Source organism: Hemitrygon akajei, unplaced genomic scaffold (genome assembly GCF_048418815.1).
Source record: "Hemitrygon akajei unplaced genomic scaffold, sHemAka1.3 Scf000034, whole genome shotgun sequence".
NCBI classification, from domain to species: Eukaryota; Metazoa; Chordata; class Chondrichthyes; order Myliobatiformes; family Dasyatidae; genus Hemitrygon; species Hemitrygon akajei.
This window is the reverse complement of record NW_027331920.1, coordinates 1785036-1795693: the sequence shown is the minus strand read 5'-3', so window position 1 is coordinate 1795693 and position 10658 is coordinate 1785036.

Below are 10658 nucleotides of genomic sequence, written 5' to 3'. Positions count from 1 at the left end.
GTCAGGCTCCCGATGGTTAATCCCCTATCGTGCCCCAATTTCAGCTCCAGATATTATCTGAAAACCCCGTCTCCGTGTCGAGACTCCAAATCAGAGCTCCGTGCAAAAATTCCTCCTGCTCGCTGTTCAAAGTTCACGTCTGCGCAAGCATCCCAACTGAATCTCCGTGCCTGAGTCCTGCACTTGGGTTCTCCTCAGTCGCTTTGAGTAACAGAACGAACTGGCCATTTTCGTGCTACCTGTTCCCTTCGGCCAAAAGGGAGGGCTCACCAGTAGAAAGGAGAGTCAGACAACATTCCCTTCCGTCCCCCAAACCCGGATGTAGATCCAAGCTACTGAAAACTACCACCAACAGCCCCTGTCTCTGTCCGCCTTGGTGGACTCCGGTGCCGAGGGGAATCTGTTGGATGAAGACACAGCTTCCCGGTCCGGAATTCCTCGGGAGCCGTTGAATACCCCTCTGGAGGCCCGGGCACTGGACGGAAGACGTCTGGCCCGAGTCACTCACTGAACACCACCACTGTGTTTGGTTCTCTCTGGGAACCATCGGGAACAGGTACAATTTCACCTAATTTCCTCTCCTCAAGCGCCTACAGTTCTTGGGTACCCCTGGATAAGCCGCCATAACTCCCACATTGATTGGTCCACTGGGAAGATAGCCGGCTAGAGTCCGTTTTGTCACTCCGCTTGTCTGCAGTCGGCCCTTTCCCCTGTAAAAGCCACCGCGACCTCGTCTGCCGCTGAACCCCCTGACACGTCCGGGGTTCCAGCGGAGTACCACGACCTGGGGCAAGTGTTTAGTAGGCACCGGGCCCTTTCCCTGCCTCCACTCCGACCATACGATTGTGTTATTGACCTTCTCCCCGGAGCTCCTCTCCCCACCAGTCGGCTCTATAACATGTCCTGACCAGAGAGGGAAGTAATGGAGGATTACATCAGTGAATCTCTCGCGGCGGGCATTACCCGACCCTCATCCTCCCCGGCGGGCGCAGGGATCTTCTTTGTGTGGAACAGGGTTGGTTCACTACGTCGTCCATCGACTAGCGAGGCCCAAATCATAAACCATAAAGAACGAATATCCACTGCCCCTCATAAACTCCACTTTCCAACCACTTCACGGAGCCACTATCTTCTCCAGGTGAGACCCACGAAGCGCCTGCCATCTGGCCAGAACAAGGGAGGGAGACGAGTGGAAAACGGCAATTAATATCCCTCCAGTCTCTTCGAATACCTGGTCATGCCATTTGGCCTCACCAATGCCCCCGCTGATCTTCCAAGCCCTGATTAACGATATCCTAAGAGTCTTGATTAACCGTTTTGTGTTTGTTTATCTGGATGACATCCTAATCTTCTCCAGCAGTTTCCAGTTCATGTCCGTCAGTTGCTACAGAGGCTTTGGGAGAACAGATGATTGGTTAAAGCTGAGAAGTGTGACTTCATCTCCTGAGGGAACATCACCGAGAGCGGGCGAGTGAGAGCGGATCCCGAGAAGATCCGGGCGGTGGCGGAGCGGCCATGACCCACGACACGCAGGCAACTCCAGCCATTTCTGGGCTTCGCGAACTCCTGTCGCCGGTTCATCAGGGAGTATGGTCGGGTGGCGGCGCCCCTTACCCACCTAGGACCCCTTTTCATTGGGACCCCGAAGCTGACTCAGCGTTCTCAGAGCTGAAGAGGCGTGTCACCTCCGCTCCCATCCTGGTCCAACCAGACCCCTCTTGTCGATTCATGGTGGAGGTCGACGCCTCCGACTCTGGGGTGGGAGCGCTCCTCTCCCGAAGTTCAGGTCCTGATCAGAAACTTCATCCTAGTGCCTTCTTTTCTCGCCAGCGGTCTCCCGCCGAATGAACTTACGACGTAGGGAACCGGGAGTTACTGGCGGTCAAACTCGCTTTGGAGGAGTGGAGGCACTGACGGGAGGGAGCGGAACATCCGTTCATCATCTGGTGCGAACGCAAGATCCTCGCATACATCCAAACCGCATAACGCCCGAATTCCCGCCATCCCGTGGGGCATTATGTTTTGGCCGGTGCAGGTTCACCCTCACCTATCGTCCGGGGTCCAAGAACGGGAAGCCCGATGCTCTCTCCCGTCAATACATTTCCGAGGAGGGCCTTCCCAACTCCGAGACCATTCCTCTACCATCCTGTGTAGTGGCTGCACTCACCTGGGAGATCGAGGCCATAGTTAAAGTGGCCCAACGGATTCAGACTGGCCCTGGCAACGGACCCTCCAATCTCCTCTTTGTGCCCGATTCCTTTCGATCTCAGGTTCTCCAGTGGGGGGTACACGTCTCGTTTCGCCTGCCATCCCGGGATCGATCGGACTCTGACCCTCCTGAAGAGACATGTCTGCTGGCCCTCCATGGACGCTGACACCCGTTCCTTTGTCTCTGTCTGTTCTGCTTGCACCCGTGGAAAAGCCTCCCACCGACCACCTGCTGGATTGCTTCGTCCCCTACCTGTCCCGAGCCGCCGCTGGTCTCACATCACGCTGGATTTTGTTACGGGACTACCTCCTTCAGATGGGAACACTGTAGTACTCACCGTGGTGGACCGCTTCTCCGGAGCGGTGCCCTTCATAGCCCTTCCGAAACTCCGTACAGCTCGGAAAACAGCCGACCTTCTCGTCCATCTCGTCTTCCGCCTGCAGCCCTCTGACATGATTTCTGACCGTGGTCCCCAATTCGTCTCACAAGTTTGGAGATCATTTAGTCAAGCCCTGGGAGCCTCACTAACCCTGTCATCCGTTCCCAAAGGCACTGAACTACCAGGAACAGGACTAGGCGTAAGAAGGAAGCAAGGACAGTGGGAAAGAAAGGACGCTGGACATGACACAGGCTCCGGACGAGACAAGGATTCCGGGCCTGGGCTGGGACTTGACGATGATAGCGGAAGCAGCACATGGAACTGGGAACTGGGAGCCTGGGCTTGGACTCCCAGCCAGAGACTCGACAAGGACCCAGAACCTGGGTCTTGCCTCGGGCTCGGACTCCAGAACCAGGCTCGGACAAGACGTGGCCACAGGACAAGGAGAGTCACTGGACTGGACGTGAGACTCCTGGACAGGACAAGGGAACCCCAGCACCGGGCTGGGCAAGGTACACCTGGGCTGAGCGAGGCACATGACAAGACGAGAACACAACGCCGTGGCTTGAACAGGCAAAGGACCTTGGACCTGACTGGGACTGTGCGAGATCCCAAAGCCTTGACTTGGTCGAGGAAGAGACAGGGACGCAAAACACAGAGCCGAGGGAGAGACAGGGACAAGGAAAACCAAGGCCCCTCCTTGGATACAGGACGTAGGCCCGTGAGTCATTACACAGAACACAGAGCCGGGACGGGACCCCTCCTTGGATACAGGACGTAGGCCCGTGAGTCATTACACAGAACACAGAGCCGGGACGGGACCCCTCCTTGGATACAGGACGGGACTCATTACACAGAACGCTGAACACGACAAGACGGTTCCCAAAGCTAGGTAGCGGCAAACGGGCGGACCTGCCTAGCGGAGTTGTGGACACAAAGAGTAGTTCCTAACAGGGCAAGGCTCCCGACACAGGCAAGACGAGACAAGGCTCCAGGCAGAGGCGAGGCGAAGCGAGGCGATGCAAGGCTCCAGACACAGGCGAGGCAAGGTTCCAGGCAGAGGCTCTAGGCAGAGGCAGAGCAAGGCAAGGCGAGGCGAGGCAACGCAAGGCTCCAGGCAGAGGCAGAGCAAGGCGAGGCGAGGCTCCAGGCAGAAGCAACACTAGGCGAGGCGAGGCAAGACTCCAGGCAGAGTCAAAACGAGGTGAGGCAAGTCTGCAAGCAAACGCAACGCAAGGTTCCAGGCAGAGGCAAGGCAACGCTCCAGACACAGATTGCAGGGCAACGCAAGACTCCAGGCAGAGTCAAAGCGAGGTGAGGCAAGTCTGCAGGCGAGACGAGGCGAGGCAACGCAAGGCTCCAGGCGAGGCAAGGCGAAGCAAGAGGAAGGTGAAGGGAAGGGATACAGACGGGGTTTAGGACAGGAACAATCCAGCAGCCAGAGGCTGAATCCTGAAGCTATTTATGAGACCAGCCCAAAGAAGAATCAGCTGCCTCAACAGAAACTGGGAAAACCCGGAAAACCTGGAATAAGGAGCATGGACCGAAACATGAACCGGAATGCGGGTTTCACGGACCGAACCATGACAGTGTCTGCATCTCAATGTGTTATATGTCTCCGCATGTGTGTCTGTCCGTCTCTTTGTGTGTGTGTGAGTGTTTGTGTCAGAGACCAGCGAGCAGACAGCTCTCAGTCTTTGTCGTGATGGTGCGACGACTAAGAACAAATGGCGAGTGTGGAGGAAACCCTTCAGGACACCAGAGGGATGTGTGGACACTGGCTCAGGGAACTGGATAGCATTGCATTGCTTATCAGTGATACAGAAATATCATGGGCTTAATTCTGAAGAGGGGAGAGCTCGGACAGTCTCTACGCAATGCATTGCGGAGGCTGAAATGGGAATGACAGACTGAACCTATGAGGAGCGCTTGATGGCTCCAGGCCTGAACTCGATGAGCTTAGAAAAATGAGAGAGAAATCAGATTGACACCTATCGAATATTGAATGCAGACTGAACAGAGTGGAGACCTGGGGGCGGAGATGTGAAAGTGTGTGTGTGTGTGTGTGTGTGTGTGTGTGTGTGTGTGTGTGTGTGTGTGTGTGTGTGTGTGTGTGTGTGTGTGTGTGTGTGTGTGTGTAGCAGCTGGACCATGGCCCTCAATACCCCTCCCGTCCTTGTACTGATCCAAACTTCTCTGTAGTGAAATCCATAACTTCCACTGACAGCTCTTCCCACACCCTCAACACCCTCTGAGTGAAGGAAATCCCACTCAGGTTCCTCTTAAATATTTCACCTTTCACCCTTAAACTGCGACCTCCAGTTCCCATCTCACCCAACCTCAGAGGGAAAATCCTGCCTGCATTTACCCTGTCAACAACACTCATAATTTAGTATAAATTTGCGAGATCTCCCATCATTTTCCAACACTAAAGGAAATAAAGTCCTTACCTTTTCCTAAAGCTCGAGTCCTCAAGTCCCAGCAAACGTATTGTAAATTTCTCTGCACTTTTTCAATAACCATATATAACCATATAACAATCACAGCACGGAAACAGGCCATTCCGGCCCTCCTAGTCCGTGCCGAACTCTTAATCTCACCTAGTCCCACCTACCCGCACTCAGCCCATAACCCTCCACTCCTTTCCTGTCCATATACCTATCCAATTTTACCTTAAATTGCACAACTGAACTTGCCTCTACTACTTCTACAGGAAGCTCATTCCACACAGCTATCACTCTCTGAGTAAAGAAATACCCCCTCGTGTTTCCCTTAAACTTTTGCCCCCTAACTCTCAAATCATGTCCTCTCGTTTGAATCTCCCCTACTCTCAATGGAAACAGCCTATTCACGTCAACTCTATCTATCCCTCTCAACATTTTAAATACCTCGATCAAATCCCCCCTCAACCTTCTACGCTCCAATGAATAGATACCTAACTTGTTCAACCTTTCTCTGTAACTTAAGTGCTGAAACCCAGGTAACATCCTAGTAAATCGTCTCTGCACTCTCTCTAATTTAGTGATATATTTCCTATAATTCGATGACCAGAACTGTACACAATATTCCAAATTTGGCCTTACCAATGCCTTGTACAATTTTAATGTTGTATCAATGTTGTTGATAATTTTCCTTCAGGCCAGTAACAAAAACTACACACAATACTCCAGATTAAACCTCACCAACGTCTTATGTTTGATGAGTTTCCAGCAGTAAATCTGACCTGCTGCGAGAATGACCTGTTTTAAGACTCTTCAAAACCGAGAAGGAATCTGAACAAATTACACCTTCACATGGACAGATTTCCTCCACCCACTGTAAGCACGAAATGATGGCAAGCGATTCTGTTGTTAATCCTGATAAATGGCTGGTAGGTCGTTTCTTTATTGTTATCAATAATACACGCATAACACAGCAACACCAACATTCCCAGTTAAATGATATTTTGATCCCTCTGGAAAAATGGTTAAACTTTCTCAATAATTTCCTTAAAAATTGAAATATTGAAACAACAAATTCTCAGGCATAACAGAATTGTTAGACTTTATTAAATCGTGTATCCTATAATCAACTAAAGGCATTGAAAGAAACAAGGCGGGGTTACCAAGAACACGACTGTGGGACATTTTTCACAACCCAACGAACCCATATTTCAAGCGTGATAAGAACACAGGCATCTAAAGCTAAAAACGCTCTTCTTGTGAAGTTCCCAACAGTCCTCCAACACACCTTTAACAGGATGATCATTTCTTCCCCCTTAAATTAGTCCAGTATATTAACATTAAATTTAAACTCCACAATTTCAACCAGTAAAGCCGAAACAGGGGACGACCTGACTGCACCACAACACAATCTCAAAGCCTGTGCTTGTATCACACCCAAACATTATAAAGTTGAAGCTGAAGCTGATCTATAAACCACAACCATAATCAAGAACAGATCCAATTAAACAAACAAAATTGGTCAACAAATATTTTCATGTAACACCCCAGAATACCCGCAGGGATAACAGAATATTTAATGTTTCTTTATATTTATCAGTTATTTTCTTATCCGGTCCTTCCATGTCAGCTTATTATCCGTCCACATGCCTGGAAATCTTACCACTGACACCTTTTAAGGAGTTTGACCATATCATTTTCAATCACGTACAGGTCCATTAATCCTGTCTGTATAACACATAACTTGTCCCATCTATTTGCCGAGTGTTCGACCTTATTAATTGCGAATGCATCCTATATACAGTAAAATTGGAATATCTACCTCTAATCCATAAACGTCCATCAGCTGCATATAGTGATTGACACACACCAAAACCAATCTCAGAGAAAAATATCACTATTTATAGCATGAAGTAATAAATACTGCTTTATGGGATCCCAATCTCTATCTCATCTCAACCTGAATATAACTCGTCCACCTGTACCTGACACAAGATGTCCAATTACACAGAAAAAAAGATAATCACCTCCTCCATCCTCGTTTCCACAATTTCATATTTTTCCTTCCATAAATACCATTTGCCTATAGAATAGTAAAAATATTGATGTTACAACATTTATAATTAACTGTGATTTCCTAATATCATCTTCCAACCATAAAAATGAATTCTATGTCACACTTGCCCACCCATACTTTACAAGACGTCCAAATAAAAACAATCAGAAAAAATGGTACAATAGCCCCCTCGATTGCATTTCCGAAAATTAATCAAAAGTCCGCTCTTAAATAAATATCATTTGCTTTTTCAATATCAAAAATATTTTTACAACATTTAAATTAATCCAATCTGATGTAATAGGTTTCTAAATACTTTAAGCAGTTGTATTTTAAAATATGTTGAACTCTGTCCCTGAGGAGTCGCTAGATGGTATTTATAAACCCGAGGCATGTGTTGCTTCAGCATTTCGTTGCAATAGACCGCCTGTGGCACAGGGGGATACATTGTTGCACAGAGAAAATGTCGGCAATGTTGAAAAGGTACCAGAGTGTGGAGAAAATTTTGTCCGTGTTCATTGCCGTCATTGGAGTTCCTGGTGAGTGAGTAGAGCAATTCATGTTTGGTATTTCTGTGTGTTAACCATGTGAATCTGTTTATGATCAATCAAAAAGCTTCCAAGTTGATGATCTTTGCATAGATATCCGTCAAAGATATCGATCCTGTCAATTCAACATCCTGATTAATGAATGCATTAAATTAAAGGCAGATGGGCTCAGGGCATGGAACAACACCTGGAATTATGATATTGTAGCCATTATTCAGACTTGTTTGCAGGAGGGCTAGGACCGGCATCTCCATATTATGGGGTTACGTTGTTTTAGATGCACAAAGCGGGAAGGATTGAAGGAGGAGGTATGGTGTGACTCGTGAGGGAAACTATCACATACAAACTAGGCATTAATTCCCTTGTAGTTCAGCTGAAAACCATCTCATGTGTTCAGGTCCGAAAGTGTTCCCCTGCACACATCTGTCACCTGCCATCTGTCACAAAAAGTGGGAACAATGGGAGTCTTTTCTGGTTGTCTGATAATCTCTCGTGGATTTCCACAGGGGTCTGTCTCGGGACCGGGTCCTGTACCTCTACGTCAGTGACTTGGATCACAGAACTTTTGGCTTGGTGGCCAGGTTTGGGAAGGTCAGAGTGCGAAATGGGAATAGATGGACATATGCAACGAGTAACTTGTGTGTGGCATTCCGAAGCATTTCTTTGACTGACATCTGCCGGGCCAATGCGGAACTGAATTAGATTCAATGTTGTTACGAATATAGAAATAACTGCAGCTGGTGAGAACGATACTTGATCTGCTGTTAGGAGATGAAACAGGACAGGCGACAGGTGTTTTCTGTAGGACAACACTTTGCATCGAGTGACCACAATGCAGTTAGTTCCAAAGTCAATATGAAAAAAAGTAGGACGCGTTGTCCATCAAAGTCCATTTTGATGATATCAGAAACGATCTGTGTTTTCGGGCAGACTGTTCTATATATTTCAAGAGATATTGAGGCCATGGTTAAGAAAGAAAAGGAGGTCCATAGCAGATAGGAACAAGCGATGTGCTTGTGTGTTATAAGAAATGCAGGAGAATATTGAAGCAACGTCCAGAGGACAAAAGACGTCCTCTGGAAGACCAGGATGATAATTCGTTCATGGAGCCAAAAGTGATTGACGATATTTAAAATATTGTTTGCGTCTTTATATATTCGGGAGTCCGGCACAGAGTCTATAGAAGTAAGACAAAGTGATATTAAATTCATGGACCCTACGCAGATTAATGAGGAGCAGGTCCTTGTCCTGTGCTAAATTAGGGTGGATAAAATCCCCTGGTCTGACAAGGAGCCATCGGACCCAATAGAATTAACAGAGATATTTCAATCATCCTAAGCGACAGGTGAGGTGCCAGAGGATTACATGATAGCCTATGTTTTTCCACTTCGAGGAATACAGTTCGATATTCAGTCACAGGTAGAAACGGGAAAGAAAGCTTTTGACACATTGGGCATCATAAATCAAAGTGTAGATAACAGGAGACGGGATGCTACGTTGAAGTTGTATAAGATATCGTTGAGGCTTAATCTGGGGTATTGTGTGCACATTTGGTCATCTATGTAAGGATAGATAAAAATAAGGTTACATAAGTGTCGTATAGATTTACAAGGATGTTGTCGGGTCTAGGGGACCGGATTTATAATGACAGATTGAATAGTTCAGGGCGTTATTCCTGGGAACGTAGACAATTGAGAGGAGATTTGATAGAGGTACACTGAATGAGAAGTATAGATATGGCCAATGCAAGCAGGCCTTTTCCACTCAGGTTGGCTGGGACTACAAACGGAAGTCATGGGATAAGGGTGACTGATGAAAAGTATAAGGGGAACCTTTTTCACTCAGAGAGTGGTCAGCACAAATGGTACATGCGAATAGCATTTCAACGTTTAAGAGAAGTTTGGATTGGTATATGGTTGGTGGGGATCTGGACGGCTATGTTCTCAGTGCAAGTCAATGCGTGTAGTAAGGTTAAATGTTTCAACATAGACTTGATGGGCCAAAGGACCTGTTTCCTTGCTGTTCTTTTCTAAGAGTCTATGACATGTTTAATACGCTCACGAGTGATCGAATTGCCACCTGAAACATGCATTCTGTTCTCCCATTGTTGTTGTTCATCTTTGAGCCGATCATTAATTCATCCATCTCTAAATGTACTCAAATACTTCCTCTTCTGTCCTTTGAAGAAGCACGTTGCCACCCTTCATACCTCCATTTCTAAATCAGAATCAGTTTTATTACCGCTGACTTATATGATAGAAATTTGCTGATTTGCGACAGGATTAGTGTGCAAATACATAAAATTACCATAAATTACACAGAAAAATATTGAAAAAATGAATAATGATGTAGTGTTCATGGGTGTATGGACCATTGTGATATCTCCCAAGATCCTGCGAGACTTTTCACACAAAAGAGCAAACTGCGTTTCCAAATTCATCTCGTCAAGATCCCTGAGCATTTTAACTGTAATGGCTGGATAGCCAGAAAGTACTATGAGAAACCTCAGTCGCTCTTGACATCAACCTGTAGCATCAACACAATCAAGAACCAATATTGGAACTGAGAGTGAGGAGGTGGAGGAAGGCATTATCTCTTTGCAGCTCCTACCCTTCATCTTCTCATTCTCCGTACGAGCCGAAGGTAATCCGGCTGCAGCTTCCGTTTCCTAATACTGTCTGTATTTTTTCTCCTCAATTGGCAACTCGTTTTTTTTTTCCCCCGGGTGATCACATGGGTTTGGGCGGGATGAATAATAAAATAAAATGGGCGGCATGGTGCCCTGTTGGTTGGCACTGTTGCCTTGTGGGATTCGGTGAAATCTAGAATTAAGATTGGATCAGCCATGATCTTGTTGAATGGCGGAGCAGGCTTGAGGGGCCGATTGGCCTACTCCTGCTCCTATCTCTTATGTTATGTTCTTATGTATGAACCAGGTCTCTGGGACTGGCTCTGTGGTTCGGAAAGAAATGGTCGAGACAATGAGAGCACTGGAGATGGAGAGAGACTCCCGGGTGGCATGTTG